Raw genomic sequence first — 22,724 nt, 5'->3', positions numbered from 1 at the left:
GCAATTGCGGACAAGAATAGGACATGTTCTATTTTTTTTGTGGAAACGGAAGCACGGATGTGGAAGTGCGGATCCGCAAATGTGGATGCGGACAGCACATTCCGGCCCCATTGAAAATAAATGGGTCCGTACCCGTTCCGCATCCATTTTGCGGACGTGTGAATGGACCCTAACTGCTGTCTGTACTTGCAATGCTACTTGATCTACATACTGTCTTTTTTTCTTTTTTATTATTATTATAAAGTACACAACTTTGCTGTCAGTTGCAACTTTTGCGCAGGCTCCATGTTTGATTTTTACATCAGTTTATTTGCAGCTTATCCTAAAACTGGGCGTTTCAGTAATAACCCAGTTCCTGCGCCTGTTAGTCATGCGAGCAGCTCAGGCTGGTTTTCTATCTAGAGCGCTGCATTCATGTTCTCATGTTAAAGGGGTTCCTCTGGCTAGATCATCAGCATCTGATCGGCGGGGGTCCGACACTCGGGCCCTACCGCGATAAGATGTATAAGAAGGCATTGAATGGAGCTGAGCGACTTACAATGTACAGCGCTGTGCTTGGTAAGCTGCAACAAGGCTGATCGGCAGGACCCTGGTGTCGGACCCTCACTGATCAAATACTGATGACCTATCCTGAGGATAGGTCATTAGTATCAAAATCTCAGAAAACCCCTTTAAAATGCAATGCACTAAACGCTTTTCAATGGGGAAAAAAAATGTCAAAAATAAAATCTCCACATTGGGTATCACCGCATCTATAATGACCCACACTACACAATATGTAAATTTCCCCATACTTTGAACTATTCATATTACGTTTAGTGAATACCTACCACAGATTCTATTTGTGGATCCATTCTGGTGTTTTTATTGCTGCATGTTTACATATGTTTGGTGAAAGTGCTTAGTTTCATAGTGAAATATTTAGCATTGTTTGAAACCTACATTCCTTCAAACAAAAGAATATCTTCATGCAAAACCCTCTTTCAACAGATTTCTCATGTTGAAACTATTTAGACATTTCTGATATGTACGGTTTTATGTCTTGATGAATATTTTAGATAAAGCCTTATATGGGTAAGCATTGAAAGAATGACGTTTAGGGGATTGCAGTTAAATGCCTAGCATGTTTGTTAAACTGTATTTTTACTTTTTTTTTTATTGTATTGCAATTTTTTTTAATTTTTTTTTATTTTATAACTCCTAGATTGATTTTCCTTACAGACATGAATTTTGCACTGCCATTTATTTTCTGCCAGCAAAAACAAACTCCAAAATAACTTTTTTTTTTTTTTTTTTTAACACCTGCAATTTTTCAGCCAATTTTTTCTGTTTCATTTCACTAGCATTTTCCTTATGGCATGTTTTCTCTATAGAGAAGGAGACATGGAAAAAGGCAAGCGCTACAGCATGCTGCATTTTTTTAAAAATCCAGAAAAAAGCACTTTGCTTCATACTTCCCATAAACTTTCAGCTAACGTCTGGAGCTAGTGTTTTTACTTCAGAAAATGCACCACAAAGTGCAGGTGCTAAAAACATCACTAAAAATACAAAAGTGCATAAAACACGGCTGAAGTGAAGGCAGCCTAACTGCTTCCCTCCCAGTGTGTTTGCCTCAGAACATAGTGCCCTTCGATTGTATTACTTAAAGGCTATGTCCCACCTTTGGAGGCAATTTTTGTTTGCATTTTACAAATTTTTGGCTAAAAATCATATTTTCAATTAGCCTTTATTAAGAAATATTGATCCATTCTGTCACAAAAGGTTAACAGTTTTTTTTCTAACTGTGAGACTGGTACTTTCACTGTGTTTCATTAATACAGTGTTGCCCAACCATTTTCTGAGGGCCGCACTAGACATGGTATAAATTTCGTGGGCCAGAACCAGGTAGCTTTGCCAGATAGAAATGCAAACCCTGTGAGGGGACAAGTGTGAGCATTGCTACTGTGAAGAGGCAAATATCTGGGCATTGCCCCTTTAACGGGGGCGCGTCTGGGCATAGCAAGAATGTATGAGTGGAATGCAGGAAACTCTAGAAATGCCTTGTGGTGCAATATTATGAGTTGTCTCACGCGGGCATCAGACATATTCACATATTAAGAAATAGGCTGCGGTCCATTCACTTCCACCACTACCGCACCTCGCCAGTCACATCCTCCTTAGACCAGGGGCTGATGATATCTGATGGCACTGTGGGGGAGTGAGGGACATAACATAATACGTTACTGTGCAGCTTTTTTTTTTTTTTTTTTTTTTTTTTGTCCAGATCCCCATTATAGTCAATGGGCATCCAGCTATGACTGATGCAGCCAGTGCATCCTTCACCGGAACAGACTGACAGAGTTCACAACATAGCCTTAGATACACATTCTGGCAGAAGAACAGCCTGCTGGAGTATACAGTATTGGGTATAGCCGGATACAACCAGCTATATACTCTCATTGACTATGTTGTGGTCAAGGGCCATCTGGCCACGTTCCGGCATACATGCTGGGTATCGTCCAAAGCTTTTTTTTTTTTTTTTTTTTGGGTCCAGCCAAAACCCAGCTTGAATGCTGTAACAAGGCCGCACCCCATTACAGTCAATCGCTGCAGCAGCTGGCAGTATCCAGCTATACCCAGTACGGTACATTCTGGCTGTCTTTCTCTGACAATGTACTGTATATTGCAGCTGTGAAAGAATCCTTGTGTGCAATTATTTGCTATACCACTGTAATAAATAAAAAAATATTGTTTTATTAAGCAATACGTTATTTTAGGAAGGTACAAATAATCGATATAATACTTAATTACTAAAATAATCGTTTACTGCAGCCCTAGTCCAGAGGGGGCTCTGTATGGGTGGGTGTGGGGAGAATGGGGTCGTCAGTCGCTGCAGCGTCTCTTCTGCAACTGTGCACAAGCTCCGCCTTCGGTCACTGCACGGGCCGTAAGTTGGGCATCACTGATCTAATAAATTATCTCTAAATTACTAAGAGGTCATAAACACTTATTTAAGCCACATTCTTATCAGTAAGATAAGAACTGAGCTATATTGAGTGTTTATAAGATCAGAGATAAGGAGTCCATCTTCTCCCCAGAAGACGGAAAAGACAAAGATCCACAGGCAGCTAATAGAGCTTGTCAGCTCTATACACAAAATAGGATTCCATATTTATAATAAAGACCCAAAAAAATTTTGGGCTCAAAAGTACAGTGCAATAATAAAAAAAAAATGTCCAAAGGGGTACATGGCCTTTAAATATTATTTATTATTAAAGCGCCATTCATTGCATAGCACCATCTGACATACCTTACTTTGTGGTAATAACTGTGGAACACTTTTACTTATCCAAGCCATTCAGAGATTGTTTTCTCGTGACACATTGTACTTCATGATGGTCAAAAATTAGAGTCAATATATTTTACCTTTTTCTTTATGAAAAAATCCCAAATTTACCAAAAAATGTGAAAATTTTCAAAATTTCAATTTCTCTGCTTTTAAAACAGAAAGTGATACCTCATCAAATATTTATTACTTAACATTCCACATATGTCTACTTTATGTTGGCATCATTTTGTAAATGTTTTATTTTATAGGACGTTAGAAGGCTTAGAATTTTGGAAGCAATTCTTAAAATTTTAAAGACAATTGACAAAACCCACTTTTTAAGGACCAATTCAGGTCTGAAGTCACTTTGTGGGGCCTACATAGTGGCTACCCCCATAAATGACCCCATTGTAGAAACTACACCCCTCAAGTTACTTAAAACTGATTTTACAAACTTTGTTAACCCTTTAGAATTAAAGGAAAAATGGAGATCAAATTTTAAAATTTCACTTTTTTGGCAGTTTTCCATTTTAATAAAAAAAAAATCTTTAACACATCGAGGGTTAACAGCCAAACAAAACTCAATATTTTATTAAACAGATTCTGCGGTTTACAGAAACGCCCTACATGTGGTCATAAACTGCTGTATGGGCACACGGCAGGGCGCAGAAGAAAAGGAGCGCCACATGGTTTTTGGAAGGCAGATTTTGCTGAACTGGTTTTTAGAGCCATGTCCCATTTGAAGCCCCCTGATGCACCCTTACAGTAGAAACTCCCAAAAAGTGACTGCATTTTGAAAACTAGGGGATAAGGTGGCAGTTTTATTGGTACTATTTCTGGGTACATATGATTTTATTTTTTATTTTTTTTATATCGCTAATTATAACACTTTATGGGGCAAGGTGACCAAAACATTGGTTGTTTTAGTACAGTTTTTATTTAGTTATTTATTTTTAGTGTTCACCTGAGGGGTTAGGTCATGTGACATTTTTATAGAGCAGATCATTACGGACGTGGCAAAAAAGATGTTTTAATGGTTGTGTTTTTTACACAGTTTTTTTTATTATTTATCGGACTGGGTGGATCATGTGATATATTTATAGAACCGACCGTCTTGGACGCGGCAATACCAAATATGTCTATTTTATTTAAAAAAAAATAGTTTTTATTTTTAATTTTTTAATTATTTTTTTTTTTAAATATATATTTACACTTTTCGCCCCCTATTAGGTCATACAAGAACTCTGGGCGACATTTGACTTCGTTATTTTTTTTTCCCAACTATTGATTTCTCCTGTAACTGGGGCTCATAGTAGCCCCAGTTACAGGGTAAATACAGCCTCAGTGCAGGGCAGATCGAGATCTGTGAAAGACCCGACAGCTCCTGCACTCTCCGGCCCCGGCAGTCACATGACCGCCGGGCCGGAACAGGAAGCGCATAGCGCTTCCAGCACTTTGTACACTGTATAAGCCTGGGAACTGTCCGTGCCTTCTCTAAGGGTTACCCTGCTGTCACTGACAGCGGGCAACCCGATCTGCAGCTGCGATCTCTGGATGTTCTGGAACGTCCATTCAGAGATACAGAACCGCCTCCCGGGCGTTTTTAGTCAACGTGCGGACGGGAGGTGGTTAATGTCTGCATATGTTTGGGATGTAAACCTTATTCTTGGGATCACTGAAGGTGGCCATACACATTCAATAGCTGTTCAGCTGATGGCTACCTCCCTTGACTGCGCCGTACATGTTCAGTTCAGCCGAATGTGTATGGTATTCAATTAGGAGAGTGGGGAAAGCGTCAAGACACCTGATGGTTGATTAAGTGACAATATTCACTTTGGGGAGAGTTGGGCGCTCCACACACACACATTAGACTGTCAGCCAAACTTGTTGTTTTTGGTAAGTTTGCCTGACCATATAATATGTATTTCAGCCCTAAGGGTGGTATTAGGCCCTTTGCAGACGAACGTGTCCGGATGCATCCCGGTGCATTGCAGCAAACCCGCGCAAGTAGGTACGCAATTGCAGTCAGTTTTGACTGCGATTGTGTTCCGATGTTCAGTTTTAATCGCGCGGGTGCAATGTGTTTTGCATTGCGCGTGATAAAAAACTAACTGTGGTACCCAGACCCGAACTTCTTCACAGAAGTTCAGGTTTGGGTTAGTTGTAGTGTAGCTTGTATTCTTTCCCCTTATAACATGATTATAAGGGAAAATAATAGCATTCTGAGTACAATAGGGCTGGAGGGGTTTAAAAAAAAATAATAATAACTTAACTCGCCTTAATCCACACGTCACTACGCTCCTCACATGGTCTGTCACATGATCCATCACTATGGTGATGATCATGTGACGAACTATTTGATGAACGTAGTGACTTCATCAAAGGTCCTATTCCTCACAAAAGAAGACAGAAGAGATGCCGGCTGCGTGAACAAGTGGATTAAGGCGAGTTAAATTATATTTTTTTAACCCCTCCAGCTCTATTGTACTATGCATTCTGTATTCAGAATGCTATTTTCCCTTATAACCAAGTTATAAGGGAAAATAATAAAGATCGGGTCCCCATCCCGATCGTCACCTAGCAACAGTGCGTGAAAATCGCACTGCATCCACACTTCCTTGCGGATGCTTGCGATTTTCACGCAACACCATTCATTTCTATGGGGCCTGCGTTACGTGATAAACGCACAAAGAGGAGCATGCTGCAATTTTTACGCAACGCACAAGTGATGCGTGAAAATCACTGCTCATGTGCACAGCCCCATAGAAATTAATGGGTCCGTATTCAGTGCGGGTGCAATGCGTTCCTCACGCATTGCACCCACGTGGATATCTCGCCCGTGTGAAAGGGGCCTTGCACTATTCTGGCAGTGCAAGCGCCGATGGATGATAGCACACCCATAGACGCCCATTAGTACTGGCCTGATTACGCAGGAAGTTGTACTGCTGATCGGGTATTTTTATCCTGATAAACGAGCTGATCCATTGCTCATTTATACCAGACAATTATCATTCCTTGTTCCCATTGTCCTGTTTATCGTGCAATCTAAGACTCTGGCATCCCTCAATTGGTGTAATCTCTTCCGGTAATTTTCCTTTGGGGTATAGATGGAGTATATAGATGGGGTATGATGTGTGCAGATGGACTTAGGCTACTTTCACACTAGCGTTCTGCTGTCCGCTCGTGAGCTCCGTTTGAAGGAGCTCACAAGCGGAGCAGAACGCTTCCGTCTAGCTCAGGCTACTTTCGCACTTAGAAATTTTTCTAAGTCATTAATGCAGATGGATCCGTACTGAACGGAGCCTCCGTCTGCATTAATATGATCGGATCCATTCAGAACGGATCCGATCAAACGCAAGTGTGAAAGTAGCCTTAGTCATTTTCTTTCAGGCCAGTTAGGGTACCTGCACACAGTGCATATTTGTGTGCAGGAAACCTGCACATAAGGCTACTTTCACACTGGCGTTTTTGCTTTCTGTTCAGGGCTCTCACAAGCGGTCCAAAACGGATCAGTTTTGCCCTAATGCATTCTGAATGGAAAAGGATTCACTCAGAATGCATCAGTTTGCCTCCAATCAGTCACCATTCCACTCTCGAGGCGGACACCTCTGCTTGACTGAACTGAGCCAAATGGATCCGTCCTGACGCACAATGTAAGTCAATGGGGACTGATCTGTTTTCTCTGGCACAATAGAAAACTGATCCGTCTCCCATTGACTTTCAGTGACGTTCATGATGCATCAATCTTGTCTTTGTTACATATAATACAAACGGATCCGTTCATGACAGATGCCTGCGGTTGTATTATTGTAACTGATCAGTTTTTGCAGAACCATGACGGATCCACCCAAAACGCTAGTGTGAAAGTAGCCTAAGTCTGCAATATTTATTGCGGTTTGGTGCAGATTTTCTGTTTATGTAAAGAACCCAATCGAAGTTTATTGGGAAAACCGCTCTACAGAAGGCGCAGAATCGCACAAACAATTGCCATGCTGCAGATTTTAAAATTTTCACAAATTTGCACAAAGTGTCATTCACTTTGCTGGTACGTGTTATGCTGCGTTTTTTTTGTTTTTTTTTTGCATGAAATCCACACAAACTGCATAATTCACACCATGTGCTGGCACCCTTATTAAAGTGGTTTACTGTTTTGCTTTGTTTTTTGTTTGGTTATGCAGACAGCAGTGCTTGCCTTTGGTTTAGCTTCATTTAAAGGGGTTTCCTGGGATCCTCTGATCAGTGGGGGCCCTAATCAGCCATTTAAGAGGGCAGAGCGCGCCTATGAGCACCACAGCCTTCTCCAGCTCTTCCTAGGCAGAGTGACGACAGGTTCATTGATCACCTGGCCTAGAAGCAGCTCAGCCCCAAGATCTGTTTGTCATTTAATAGGAAATGTCTTTTACTCCCAGTGGATAACAATCTTTACTTGTCTGAAAACAACATGAATTCATAGAGTTGAATCAAAGAATGCAGTAACCTTTCATTATTCAGCTAACGTTAAACCATGTAACTGCTGGGCATGTCGGTCATGACTAAGCGACTGCCCATACTAGAACGTTGTAGCTAGAGCAAGCTCTTAAGATCAGTCAAAAATACTCTTTGTTCACACCCAGCTTGCTACCTCTCATAAAGCCTTCCAGTGACCCCAGGACTGCAAGGCTGAGCCCACATCAAGCCTAATTTCCCGCAGCCATGCTGATGGAACGGACGATTGTCAGGAAGGAAACATTTCATCCTGATGATCTCTTAGGGCCGCAGCGTGAGTGACGGCCAAGCCATGCTCTGGACAGCACAGACACGGAGCATTAACATGATTAATAATGCTCCGTGCCTCTGTGTGTTTTTTGCTACAAAATCACAGTGACAACTTTATCTCACTGATTTTGTAGTAAAAAGATCAGAGGGGCACGGAGCGTTATCAACCATGTTAATGCTCTGTGTCTGTGCTGTCCAGAACAGGGCTTGACTGTCATTCACGCTGCGGATGACACTCAAGGGATCCGCTCGTGTGAAACAGCCCTTACTCTTCAGTGGAGGAGACCAATGCATTTACTTGATCCCCTCTACAGAATAGGGAGGAGTGATCGCTAATGCTATATCTCATTCCCATACAAAATCACAGCACCATCTGCTACCGGCAAATGATTATTTAGGTGACTGCGCAAACAATCTTATAAGGCTACTTTCACACTGGCGTTTTGAATTCCGTTTGTGAAATCCATTTCAGGGATCTCACAATCTGTTCAAAACGGATCAGTTCAGCCCCAATGCATTCTGAATGGATAAGGATCCGTTCAGAATGCATCAGTTTGGCTCCATTCCGCTCTGGATGCGGACACCAAAAGGCAGCTTGGACCGTTTTTGGTGTCTGCCTCGCGATGCGGAGCCAAACGGATCTGTCCTGACTTACAATGTAAGTTAATAGGGGTGGATCTGTTTTCACTGACACAATATGGTGCAATTTAAAAGGATCCGTCCCCCATTGACTTTCACTATAAGTCAGGACAGTTCCGTTTTGACTTTGTCCTTCATAATGCAAATGGATCCGTTCTGAACGGATACAATTGTTTGCATTATAGGTGCGGATCCGTCTGTGCAGATACCAGACGGATCCGCACTTAACGCAGGTGTGAAAGTAGCCTTACCCGATGAACGAGTATTTTCGTACAAACGCTCGGTGATAATCTGGGGCCTTAAGGCTGCATCCAGACTTGTGCTGACAATTCCAGTATATTATCATTCATTCTGAAAAACCGTCAGATTCCCATTACAGTGAAAGGGATTTGATGGGCTCGGTTCTGTCTGGCATATGCTGGATCCAGTTATTCCGGTATTATGTTCGTTCGCCAGGACAGAATACTGGAATTGTCAGCACTAGTGTGGACATAGCCTAAATGTCCCTTTACACTGATAGATTAAAGAGGACCTTTCACCGATCCTGACATTGTGAACTAAGTATACAGACATGGAGAGCAGTGCCCGGGGATCTCACTGCACTTACTATTATCCCTGGGCGCCGCTCCGTTCTCCCGCTATGCCCTCCGGTATCTTTGGTCACTAAGTTAAGGTAGGCAGAGATTTCGGTCACTAAGTATGGTAGGCGGAGTCTGCCCTTGTTCTGCTCTAGCGCTGGCCAATCGCAGCGCAGAGCTCACAGCCTGGGAGATATTTATCTCACACAGTATGGGTATATGTAAAAATACACCCCAAAACACATTGCCCTACTTCTTCTGAGTACAGCGATGCCACATGTGTGACACTTTTTTGCAGCCTAGGTGCGCAAAGGGGCCCAAATTCCAATGAGTACTTTTAGGATTTCACAGGGCATTTTTACACATTTGGATTCCAAACTACTTCTCAGGCTTTAGGGCCCCTAAAATGCAAGGGCAGTATAAATACCCCACAAGTGACCCCATTTTAGAAAGAAGACACCCCAAAGTTTTCCGTGAGGGGTATGGTGAGTTCATGTAAAATTTTATTTTTTTGTCACAAGTTAGTGGAATATGAGACTTTGTAAGAAAAAAATAAAAATTTCCGCTAACTTGTGACAAAAAATAAAAACTTCCATGAACTCACTATGCCCATCAGCGAAAACCTTAGGGTGTCTACTTTCCGAAATGGGGTAATTTGTGGGGTGTTTCTACTGTCTGGGCATTGTAGAACCTCAGGAAACATGACAGGTGCTCAGAAAGTCAAAGTGCGTAAATTAATTTTTTTTGCACCATAGTTTGTAAACGCTATAACTTTTACCCAAACCAATAACTATGCACTTATTGCATTATTATAATTTTTTTTATCAAAGACATGTAGAACAATAAATTTAGAGAAAAATGTATATAGAAATGTAGTTTTAATTGAAAAATTTTACAACAGAAATTGAAAAACGAAATTTTTGCAAAAAAAATAAAATTAGTCAATTTTGATTAATATAAAAAAGGCAAAATGTCAGCAGCAATGAAATACCACCAAATGAAAAAGAAAATTAGGTAAAATTAATTTGGGTGGTAAGTTGTATGACCGAGCAATAAACCGTGAAAGTAGTGTAGTGCAGAAGTGTAAAAAGTGGTCTGGTCATTAAGGGGGTTTAAGCTAGGGGAGCTGAAGTGGTTAAGCAAGATGATTGTCGGGAAGAAAGCTTTCCTTTCCGACAAGTCTGCTCGTCGGTGAAGGACACTGCTGCATTTATGTGCAGCAATCTCCACAGTATGGGGCGGAGTGATCACTAATGCCATTGATCGTCCCATAAAGAATCCCGGCAGCACGATCTGCTGCTGGCAAACATGGATTTAGAAGACCGCACAAAAGTTTGCATTATCAGTTTATTTTTTTGTGTGGATCTATTTGAAATGATTTGTTCCACATATGAAAGGAACGGACACGGAAAGAAAATACCCTCGTGTAGGGCTAAAATGATTACTCGAATTAATCAATTAACTCAACACAAAAAAAATCCTTTGGAAATTTTTTGCATCGATGATTTGTTTGTGCCATGTGACCATGGAGCGAAGAGCTTGCTATTACTCACGCTCGGTGGTCACCCGCCTGCCCGAACAGCGCTGCACTGAATACTGACATACACACACATTGTCAGGACATGGTGCATTCACGTGCACTATGACCTGATGTTATAATTGCTAATGAACGTTCCTGCGAACACTTGTTAGCGATTCTGTTCGATTCTTGGCCCGTGTAAAGGGCCCTTTACTTGAGCACCACCGTTTGTTGTAGTAGGCCAGCACTCCCTCACTTCTGATGGCTTTTTCCCTGCTTAGTTTGTGGGCAGATCAGTTTCCGGATGACTGGTGTAGTTGGTAATCCGTTTCACCCATTGTTTACTGTTGTTATAGTCGCTTACATGAAACAACATGCAGTGTTTGTACAGTCACTGGTGTTCAGCATGGCCAAGGCTGACTCGCTGGCATCGGATTATTCATTACGTATCTAAAACGGCAGAGACGCAGCCAACTCTTCTGTCGTATTGAAGAGGATTTTCTAGAGCCATCTGTCCTCAAGTTCTAAAAAAAGATTTCTTCATTATTTTCCAGGCTGCATACAACAGGATCCTCCCGGTCATCCCAAGTTTCAGAAGCCCATAAAAAGCCAGTATCTACCTGAATCCTTTGAAGGTATGTCTCATTATGCAGGGCTTGCATTGCTTGGCTTAGAAGAAGCATTAAAGGCTGCAGAAATCCTTTTCTTTCTTCGAAAGTGAAATACTGACATGGTAAAACAATTTTATCTTAGGCAGAATAGATAAAGTTGCTTCTGATTGCTGGCCTTGGCATTGACGTACCTAAGTGATTGATTCATGACCACTGAGGCCAGTGATTGGCTGTGGTGGTCAAAGACCTGACTTCAGTGATTTCCACCTGAAATCTGAGCGGAGGGCAGTAGGGCAGAAGATTTTAAGGACCATTCACTTGGCAGATTTTGAAAACCACAGTTAATCACTTTGGATGCCGATTAACCGCTTGCAGCTTAGCTCAATTAAAGGGGTTTTCTGGAATTTTGATACTGTTAACCTATCCTCAGAATAGGTCATCAGTATCTGATCGGAAGAAGTCAGACTCTCGGGACCCCTCACCGATCAGCTGTTTGAGAAGACATCAGCGCTTATGTGAACGCAGCACCGTACATTGTATAGTGGCTGTGCTTGGTATTGTGCTCAGCCCCATTCACTATACAGTGTGCGGCATTGTGCTTGATAATCACGAAGAAGGCCGCAGTGCTCACAGGTGCACTGGTGCCTTCTCAGATAGCTAATTGGTAGGGGGGCCCGGGTGTCGAACACCCACAAATCAGCTACTGGTGACCTATCCTTAGGATAGGTCATCAGTATGAATTCCAGAAACCCCCTTTAAATGAAGATAAATCACCGGCAGACACCTGCTACAGCGCCACCACTGTTTGCACACCACACATGTTCCTTCTTGGTGGAGTTGCAGCTTTAAACCTGCGAATTGCTGCAGTGCTGCCTCCTATTGAAAAGGACAGGAGATAGACACCACTCAAGCTTTGCAAATTCCACTGTGTGAACAGGCCCTAAAGGTGAATAAGGGTTTGTTTTTCTTTTACTTTTTGCAAAAAGATAGAACATGTCCTAAACCTGTTGGTGAAATGCAGACTGCGGACCCATAGAAGTCAATGGGTCTGCAAAAAATGCTGATGCAACACAGACCTCATCCGTATTTTGCAGATCTGCAATTTACAGACCACAAATCTGATGTGGGAGATTTGAAAAAAAGTTACTAGTGCCTGATTTTTATTTATTTTTTATTCCCCCCAATTTGAACAAAAGTAAATGATTTTCTTGTGGATCTTTTTGTGCAATAGTAAATTGCCCAGTACACCGGGGTGAATGAATCTGAATGACTGTCACGATCTGTATTATAGTTCACGTGTGATGTTTTTGTACACATTTAGCAGCATATTATTGTACGTCAGTCTGTTTTGATGAATTCTTCTTTTTAATCCTGCAAGCAAGTTCCTTTTTTAATATTAATTTCCCAGTCACATAGTAGAGGGAAATATTAACCTTCTTTTGTGCTAATATACATTTATCTGCATTCTGGCAGGAGAAATTTCAGCCCTTAGTTTTTGTTTTCAGCCTTTGTGTATATACATAATTAAGAAGTGTTTTGTATTGTCAATTAATTAATCCTGGAATAACCTTTTAAAGGAAGTAGATTGGGGGGGGGGGGGGGACTTCAAAACACCGATGAGACATCCTGCAATGAATGTGCCACCTGGAACACTAGAATAAATAATTCCTTTTTGAGTGTGGTGCTTTCTGACCTTTTCTGCTTCTAATGTAAAAGGGAATAAATAATTGGTAATTAAGCATGAATTAGAATTAACAAGCTCTTGGCGATTCTCTAATGTCACTGGAAGACTTACAAGGAGGAATGTCATCTGAAAATGACCAATTGTTTCAATGAAGTTTTTATAAACGCCTACCGTATTTTTCTCCCTATAAGACGCACCGGCCCATAAGACGCACATAGGATTTAGAGGAGGACAATAAGAAAAAAAAAATTTTCATTAGATCTCAAATCAGCAATCGGACCCCAGCTCACGGCCCCAATACAATCCCCAATGTTAATAAGCTCTCGGATCAGACCCCAATGTGAATGACCCCCCCAATCCGACCTCAGATCAGAGCCAAATATAAAGCTGACCCCCAATAAAACTTCAGATGCAGCCCCCAGCCATAATTCACCCTCAGGTCACAGAGCGTCCTCACGCTGTGCGCAGCCTTCACAGCTGACAGCCGAGGACCAGGAAGCAGTGAGTACAGAGCCTTCACAGCTTCCTGCTCCTCCGCTACTAATGAGCGCTTCCACGACCGGATGTGTCCCATTGCTGTTTTGCGGACCGACTTTGCGGATCTGCAATACATGGGTCCGCAATTCCGGAGATGTCCTACGGAAGCACTACAGAGTGCTTCCATGGGGTTTCGTCCCGTACTTCCGTTCCGCAAAAAGATCTAACGTGTCTTATCTTTTTGCAGAACGGCACATTGCGGACCCATTAAAGTAAATGGGTCTGCGATCCGCTGCGGCTGCCCCGCGGACTGTGTTCGTGCATTGTGGCCCCACAGCACGGCCACGGGGCGCACACGTTCGTGTTCAGGAGGCCTTACTCTCAGAAAGAATTGTAGGCTATGCATTCCCTCTAAAGGGTGCAGTTATCTGGGCACATAGCTGAGGGGCCTGGGCACTTGCGGCCGTAACTCCGCCGCTGGGCACTTGTGACAGCTAATTTGCCTAACTTTATAAAGTACTTGTGTCTGTCTCGCGTAGAGATCCTGAAAAAAGGGAGGTACTATTTTAATGGGGGCAAATGTTCTAAAATGCTCAGCGTAGTGACAGAGCCTTTAATGTAACGGAATGTCCGTGACCTTGGTCCTGCAGGCAAGATGGCCGTGTGTATCACTCTGTTACGTCTTCCTGGACGTCTTCCATCTTCTGTTCCAACATCTAGTAGAGCACACATTGATAGCACTCAACACAGGGAATGAAGGGGTTCATTTCGGCAGTATTGCATGCCAGAACCAGGCAGTCATTTAGATCTCTGGAATTGCACTTTCACGCCTGCATTTAGTCAGGAGAAAAAAAAATATAAGGAACCATTATTTTGAGCATCAGTTACTTTTTGACAGGAGAAAAAGTCCGGCATATAGGACTTTTTCTCCTGACCTCTGACAGAACCGACGCAAACGGATCATAACTGATGCTCAAAATTGACTATAATGGGATCCGGCATTGATCTGGCTGCTTTCCAGCATAAATAGCTGGTTTTGGATGGAGAAATATCGTTGCGTGCATTTCTGCGCTACGAAGACCTGTATGTACACCTGTCACACCTGCATGTGGCTGCAGTTGTTGTTGTCCGGCCAGTACAGGCTACCAGAAGAACCTGCTGGATTTAGGCTAGTTTCACACTAGCGTTCGTCGGTCCGCTAGTGAGCTCCGTTTGAAGGAGCTCACGAGCGGACCCGAACGCCTCCGTCCAGCCCTGATGCAGTCTGAATGGAGCGGATCCGCTCAGACTGCATCAGTCTGGCGGCGTTCAGCCTCCGCACGGCCAGGCGGACAGCTGAACGCTGCTTGCAGCGTTCAGCTGTCCGCCTGGCCGTGCGGAGGAGAGCGTATCCGTTCAGACTTACAATGTAAGTCAATGGGAACGGATCCGCTTGAAGAGGTCACCATATGGCTCAATCTTCAAGCGGATCCGTCCCCCATTGACTTTACATTGAAAGTCTGAACGGATCCGCTCAGGCATCTTGCGCACTTAGAAAATTTTCTAAGTTATTAATGCAGACGGATCAGTACTGAACGGAGCCTCCGTCTGCATTAATATGATCGGATCCGTTCAGAATGGATCCGATCAAGCGCTAGTGTGAAAGTAGCCTTAGAAACACAACTGTGAACATAGTCTTGCAGGGTTTTTAAAGGCAGAAGAAACGTGTATAAGGCAACACTTTTACAATAGCTGGTAAATGGCAGCGCTATTAACTCTTTTTTTTAACGTTGACCGATCAGCTGTCCTGTGTGGCTTCACATAGTGTCACCCACCAAAGTGATGATTTATAATAGGAAGTCTAGCTCTAGCGCAGCCCATGGTTTGTCTATTTCTCGCCGTAGTCCTTTATTTTTTCGGTGCCTGTATTAGCGAGACATGCTTTCAGCAGCTGCGTTAAATTAAATCTGGAACTATTTCCCAAAATAGAAATCGATTGTGCCGAACCCCCAATGTTCTCTTCCATTCTGTTCTCACTCTTTGCCATCTTCTCATTTATGCCGTGACGGCAGATGGTATAATAGTAAGGTGGAATAAAGTATAGGCTGTAGAGCATGCATCTCGTAAAGACACAGCACTGAATAGATGCACCCGTCAGCCATAACGTCCAAACCACAGGCCGGTGATTTTCTCCTGGGATGTTGTGGGAGATGGTGGACTGCCAGTGAACACTTGATGTACTGGAAGCATAAAAAATGGGAAAGCATAAATGTCTGACACAGACCCGGCCAAGTATTGTTAGACAGTTGATTAGATCCCACATGAGAGCCGCTGTGCAGAGTGATGGAAAGCTTGCCGTCTAGCAGCAGACCGGTCAGGGTGGCCATACCGACCGACCTCTGTCCACTGCCAAAATGTCTACAATGAGCGTCAGAAATGGATCATGGAGCGATGGAAGGAGGATAACTGATCTGATCAAAGGGAGGCTCTATGGGAAGATGGCAGAAGCTGTGAGATGCTCTGGACAGTGTTCCGCGTCCTGACACTGTATGCTGTGCCTGGAGAAGAGGGAGTGCTACAGTCATCACTACCCATGCCTCCTGTATACTAGTGAGCGTTTTTATAATGGAAGCGCTCCCTAGTATTGGCTTTTATAAGATGCACTGACAAGTGTGTCTTTATAAAGCGAAAAATATGGTATATAAATGTATTTTTGCTTGTGATGTAATCAAGGCACACTGAAGTGTCTGTAGGCAGTTATCTTTCTTTAGCCAAGTTCCACTGGAGTCTATACACGGGAAAACGAGACATTATAGATGAGCTATAATCTAAATGTCAGCATGTGCCTGTGTGGTTCTGGGGCAGGGCTTAGAGGGTGCTAGTCAGCGCTGGCTGATTCACGCCCATAACAGAACACAAGGTGCATATTAAAATATATAACTCTATAATGACTTTATAAACTGACTAGGGTCTCTGCTGCACTGTACCGTATTTATCGCCCTATAAGAAGCACCTAGGTTTTAGAGGAGAACAATAAGAGAAAAATATTTTCCATTACACCTCAGGTCAGACATGCAATCCGACCTCAGATCAAACCCCCCATGTCAGCCAGCCGTCAGCGCAAATAAAAAAAAAACACTTTCCTCTCCTGCTCCTGAACGCCACCGCTTCTCACCATCGCGATCCTCTTCATACTGCTGTTGGCTGTGTATCGCGGCGCACAGTGTGAGGTCACAGTGCGCCCTCACGCTGTGCGCAGCCCTGCACAGCCGATACCTGAGCCGAGGACCAGGAAGCGGTGAGTACAGATCCTTCACTGCTTCCTGGTCCTCCTGTACTAATGAAGCTGTCAGACAAAATACTGCTGCATGCATTCATCTGAGTTTTAGGCAGTTTTTTCCTTAATTTCGGCAGTACCATTTAAAATTTAACAAAGTCCTTCTGTAGCAGTCAACACAAAAAAGACCCCCTATATAGGTAGCAGTTTACTGCTGCTCTGATGGGAAGATGTTAATCTGCATGGTAAGCATCATTGTTACAGTAGTGTAGAATTAAGGTAACAGTGACGGCTATATTGTTCTATTGATGAGGACTAGATAAAGATGTCCACAGAAAAGCACGGCATGTGTCAAGTGATGCTCTAATTGAGGAGTGCTGTCTGGTCATAGTGATGGTCTGACTGAGAAAGTTAAGCGAGACTGTTTGCCATGCTAAAAGTCCAAACAAGGAGGAAGTTAAAGAGCCAGGACAGAAAGTAGAATGTGTAGTGACTTCAAAAAATTGTATCTGGAAAACCATCCACCTGTTTATTTTATTTTTAAAACAAAAGAATCTATTGAATAATTATGTATAGATTGTTGAAGGCTTTTCTGGGACAATGATTGTAATATACTTGCTGTCTTGAAGTTCAGCTACTCAGCCTGGTCATGTGACACTCATCTGATGGGGATCCAGCTTCTTCCTATGTTGTCATTTGCCAGGTTTGTGGTCTTGTCAATGGGCGGGGACATCATGTCCACAACCCAGGATGTGGCAGATGCTGTGGATGGGCCAAGTAGTATTCCCCTGTCTGGCATATGTACAAATGATCTTGGGAGAGGAATACACAGCATTTCCCCCATCCTGGGTTGTGGACATGATGTCCCCCCATCTATCAACCAGAACACCAATCTGGTAAAGGATGTGATGTCAATGGAAGCAGGATTTTCAGAAGAGAAGCTTCATGTGACTGGGTTCCCAAGTAGCGCATCCAAGAAACTTTGAGCTGGTTAATGACTTGGAATCCTTCTTCCAAAGGCAAGATATGAGTAATGTGGGTTTAAACACATTTAATATGTGATTATAAAATTCTGCTCAATACCCAAGTAGAGATTAGTCAACTGATTTGTATTGAATTTGGGTTATTTATTAATGACCTTGTGGAGTGATTGTACCGTTTATCACTGATAAGTGTAAGGTTATGCATGTAGTACAGGACATACGGATGTCGAAAGCACACGGATGATCCATGTACATTCCACATTCATATATCAGTTTCGCAAAAGCTGGAACATGTCCTCCTCTTGGCCTCAAAATGCAGACACATTGAAGTTGTCTGTAAAAAGGAAAAAAAAAAAAAAAAAAAGTGGATGCATCATGGATGTTATCCATATTTTGTGGACTGCTACATACATAGGCCTCATGCACACGAATATAGAAGTCCTTTTCCATGTCGGTGTTACCCTGTGTTTTACCATTTAGTATGTACGGGTGACTTGCATTATTCCTTCCCATGTGCATACCCTCACATTTGTCAGTGTTAGAGGGGTATTATCTTCTTAATGATCACTGTTAAATCCGTTAATGATTTAACAGTGATCATTTTTCTAAATATATTTTATTAACAAATCCCCACCTCTTAGAAAAAAATAAACCTATACTTACCTGACTGTTGTCTTCCGTCTCCCCTGGTTACGGCCACCGCTCTTCTCAGGGAATCGCGGTGGCCGCGCGTGCGCAGACTACTTTTCTTTTCCCGGCCGCGCGCTGTACTGAACGTGCACGCCGAGTCCGCGCATGCGCCCTGGTGATGTCTTTCTGGCAAGTATACTATACTGGCCAGGAAGAAGTCACCAGGGCGCATGCGCGGACTCGGCGTGCGCTTTCAGTACAGCGCCCGGCCGGGAGAAGACCTCAATGAAGATGGAGCCCGCCGAGTGCCGAAACCAGGAAGTGGACGGTGCGCCGGGACCATAAGTATGAAATAGCCTGTTGCGAAAACCCCTTAATTATCTACCACTTCTCTGCTCAAGACTCCAATCTATCCAGATCCCTCTGTAGCAGTACACTATCCTCTTCAGTGTTCATTACACGGTTTAGTGTCATCTGCAAAAATTGATATTTTACTGTGCATGCCTTCTACAAGATAACTAAGAAATATATTGAAGAAAATAGGGCCCAGTACTGACCCCTGTGGTACCCCACTAGTGTCAGTAACCCAATTTTAAACAATTACCCTTAATAGAGGTTAGACTTGGGGTTCCTCTGCAGTCTCCTTCCATATGCTGCAGACTTCTGTTTCTGGCCATTTCTAAATAAATAGTGCCACCATCTGGTGACATGTTTTAATGCAGCAAACTTTCCGTTGGGGTCCATTCACACATCAGTATTTTTACCTTTCCAGATAAACGTTCCTTTTTTTTTTTTTTTTTTGCAGATCCGCTTTTCAGTACAACCTTATGTTTTTTTACTAAAGTGCTTCCGAATGCATTCCATGTTTCCGTTATTCAGTTTTTTTTGGGGGTGGGGGGGTTCCCAAAAGGAAAAAAGAGGAAGAGGAATAGGAATAGATGTTGCTAGGGTACCCAAAAAAAAGTGGTAAAAACAAAAAGTGCTTGATGGGAGTTGTAGCTGTATTACAATTGCAGGAATACAGGTTTTAAATCTCTGATAAATGCAGTGAATGCACATGTCTGGAAGCTGCAATTTTCTAATTGGCCCAAAAAAATTACAAGCACGTACAGTATACTGCTCTAGGACAGATGGAAAAGTAAAATTACACATATTATATTTACTCACTTATTTTTTCCCTCTTGGCTAAGTCCCAGGAGGATGGCAAAAGTTTGCCTCTCAACACCGTCCTTTAGCGACCTATTTTGGCAGGCCTCTTGTCTGGTATCCCATAGAGAGAGTGCCGTTCCTGGATCATAGTGATCAATCGGTCCACTTCATATGCCATTTTGCAGGAGAGCAGAAAATGACCTGAACTTCTCTCACCACAGGCACTGAGGGCTGGACTTAATTTTTTTATTTTTTTTGTTTCTTGTCAACTGATCAGTTAAACTGATGACATTCGGATGGTTTTGTGCATGTCATCAGTTTTTATGTGGATCCATTGACTTGAGTGGACAACGGACCAGAAAAACGGACAGAAAGTAGGACAAGCTTCATAAATTTTTTTTTCAGGATCTGCATACTTGAAAATAGGAAAGCGGAACAGATTCAGTGATTCGGAAAGCACTATGATTGGTGTCCGCATTTTTGCTGAGGCAATTAAAATTAATGGATCCGAAAAAACGTTCCGATTTAAAACGGAACGGAAACGGAGTGTTATAACGAACGTGTGAATGGAGTGTTTTGGCAAGATAAAAAAATAAAATTATTCCGAATGTCATAACAGAAAGCTTCACACTCCAGTACGTTAGGGAAAAAAAATAATTGTGATGAATACATACTGTTTTTTTTTTTTTTTTTTTTTTTTTTTTTTAAAGCTGTCACCAGTAGATTATTCTACAAATTTTGGTTCCTAATGTACTTTATGCTGCAAGAAAAACATTGTTGTAATTCATCTTTTAAAGGAAACCTGTCACTTTCTAAGCCTATTTATCCACTCTCACTTTTCTATAAAGTACATTATACATTTTCTATTTAATACGTAATGGTAATATTAAAATCAATTCTGAAGGAACTATTAGTTCAGAGAAAAACCTAAAAATGAATGTTCCCGTCATATATGTAAATGCACCTTAGATTAGTCCTGTCTCCTCCGCCTAGTTCGCTAGGATGTTGACCTGCAGCGCTCCTCTAAATGCACAGCGTTGAGGCCTCGTTCACTTATTGTCTGCTCACACTCCAGTGGTGCATGTGCATGTGGAGCATGTGCTACTTTGGTCCATAACCAGACACATCCATTGAAGTCTATGGATCCGTGAAATGCCACTGACATGGCTTGGCATCCGTGTTTGGTCCGCTTTTCACTGACCACTGGTAGATGCCCTGGAAATTAATTTTCAGCTGAGCATTGTCCGTGGAATATGGATGCCACACGGAGGGCAAAAAAACAGACAAATGGCTGCTTCATGGACCTCTTAACAGATGAAACAAAGATGGATTTTCCACGGATGCCAAACGGACACAGAAATGTGAACAAGGCCTTATTCTGCAGGATCTCGCCCCTTTCAGTCAGCAGAGTGAAATCAGCAATTGGTGCACCTGGATCCCATCACCGATAGTGGCGTTATCCACAGCAGGTTTTTCTCATTGGTTTTCTGTCCCATGTGTATGTACCCCTAGGACTGATGCATAGGATCGTTGGATGTTTTGCGGTCTGCAAATTGCGGATCCGCAGAACACGGATACCAGCCATTTGCATTCTGCGTAACGGATGGCCCGGCCCCTACTAGAACAGTCCTATCCTTGTCCGTAAAATGGACAAGAGCAGTACACATTCTATATTTTTTGTGGGGCCGCGGAACGCTCATACGGATCCGGACAGCAGATGGTGTGCTGTCTGCATCTTTTGTGGCCCCGCTGAAGTAAATAGGTGCACATCCGGATTGGATGCGGACCAAAAATAAGTTTGTGTGCATGAGCCCTTATGGTAACCGCAAGTAAATGAGCATCTGTCCGTTTTGGACAACTCTTGCCCATTTCAGATTCCACAACAGTGAACACATCCCTGGCCACAAGTTATTAACCCTTTATAAACAGTCTGCACAGGTCATGTTGGATAATATAAAGTGTGCAATCTGAGAAGTATTAGGGCGTGTTCACATCACCATTTTGTGTTTCAAAAAAAACTTGGTGTCCATTGTGCTCATTTTGCATCTATTTGTCAGTTCCGTCAGAGATCCGTTATTTTTTACGGGAGAAAAAGTCCAAAATTTTTTTTTTTTTTTTTTTCTTTTTTTTTCTCTCATCAGAAAATGACCGCTCTCTGATGGAACTGACACAAATGAATGCTCAACGTAAAGGATCCGTTTTCCTTTTTCTGTTCTTGTGAGGACTCAAAAGAACAGAAAACAAAACAGTGATGTGAATTCCTTAGAGGGGTTGTCACATAGGAGAAACTTTTTCAAATGGAGGCTACAAGTTTGGCTCCAATAACCCTGGCAAACAGCTTGGGATGATGGGAAGCCAAGTCTGGTCAGAAACATCCCCTGTAGCGGCTCTTGGAAGGGAAATGCTATTTATTTATTCACATTATTGGTCACATAGAAGTATGACAAGGGGTGAAATGTCTTTGGCAGTAATTGTTAAAGGGGTTGTAACATCTTTGCTGTTTCTGTGGGAAATGGGACTAAGCACCAACCTCAGGTGGCCTGGTTTACAGAAACAGCCGAGGAGTCCGGTGCTCCACTGTGTCTGTAACTCCCATCATTGGAGCTATGCAAACGGCTTCCATAGATCCCGGACTCTGTCAGCAGATTTGTACCTATGACACTGGCTGACCGATTCCATGTGCACTTGGCAGCTGAAGGCATCTGTGTTGGTCCCATGTTCATATGTGTCTGCATTGCTGAGAAAAATTACGTTTTAATGTATGCCAATGAGCCTCTAGGAGCAACGGGGGTGTTACCATTACACCTAGAGGCTCTGCCCTCTGTGCAACTGCTGCACTTTGATAAGGCTAGGCAGTGAAATCATCATCACGTCTGGCCCTTTCAAAGTGGAAAGGGCGTGGCGGTTGCAGAGAGCAGAGCCTCTAGGTGTAATGGTAACGCCCCTGTTGCTCCTATAGCCTCATTTGCATATTTTAAAACATCATTTTTCACAGCAATTTGGGCACTTGGGCACAAGTGCACATGTAACAGGTCAGCCAGTATCATGGGTACAAATCTGCTGACAGGTGCCCTTTCAGCACATAACTTGTACTGCTCCCATTCACTACATTGAAAGGTATAGAACTTGGAGAAAA

At 42.7% G+C, this 22,724-nt stretch overlaps 1 protein-coding gene across 2 annotated transcripts in view; it reads left to right on the top strand.

Annotated features, from left to right (window-relative positions):
• The window catches only part of ADARB1 (adenosine deaminase RNA specific B1), a 90,236-nt gene that overhangs the window by 22,284 nt on the left and 45,228 nt on the right, over positions 1-22,724 (top strand). Inside the window, exon 3 of one of the 2 annotated variants that reach the window (XM_044302704.1) lies at positions 11,353-11,433. The exons of the other annotated variant lie outside the window; for it this stretch is intronic. The gene's annotated coding sequence lies outside the window, so the exon portion shown is untranslated. The remainder of the gene's footprint in view (positions 1-11,352; positions 11,434-22,724) is intronic. 2 annotated transcript variants of the gene reach the window in all.

Source organism: Bufo gargarizans, chromosome 8, assembly GCF_014858855.1.
Source record: "Bufo gargarizans isolate SCDJY-AF-19 chromosome 8, ASM1485885v1, whole genome shotgun sequence".
NCBI lineage: Eukaryota > Metazoa > Chordata > Amphibia > Anura > Bufonidae > Bufo > Bufo gargarizans.
Note: the sequence above shows the minus strand (reverse complement) of the source record. Positions and strands in the feature narration are given on the sequence as shown.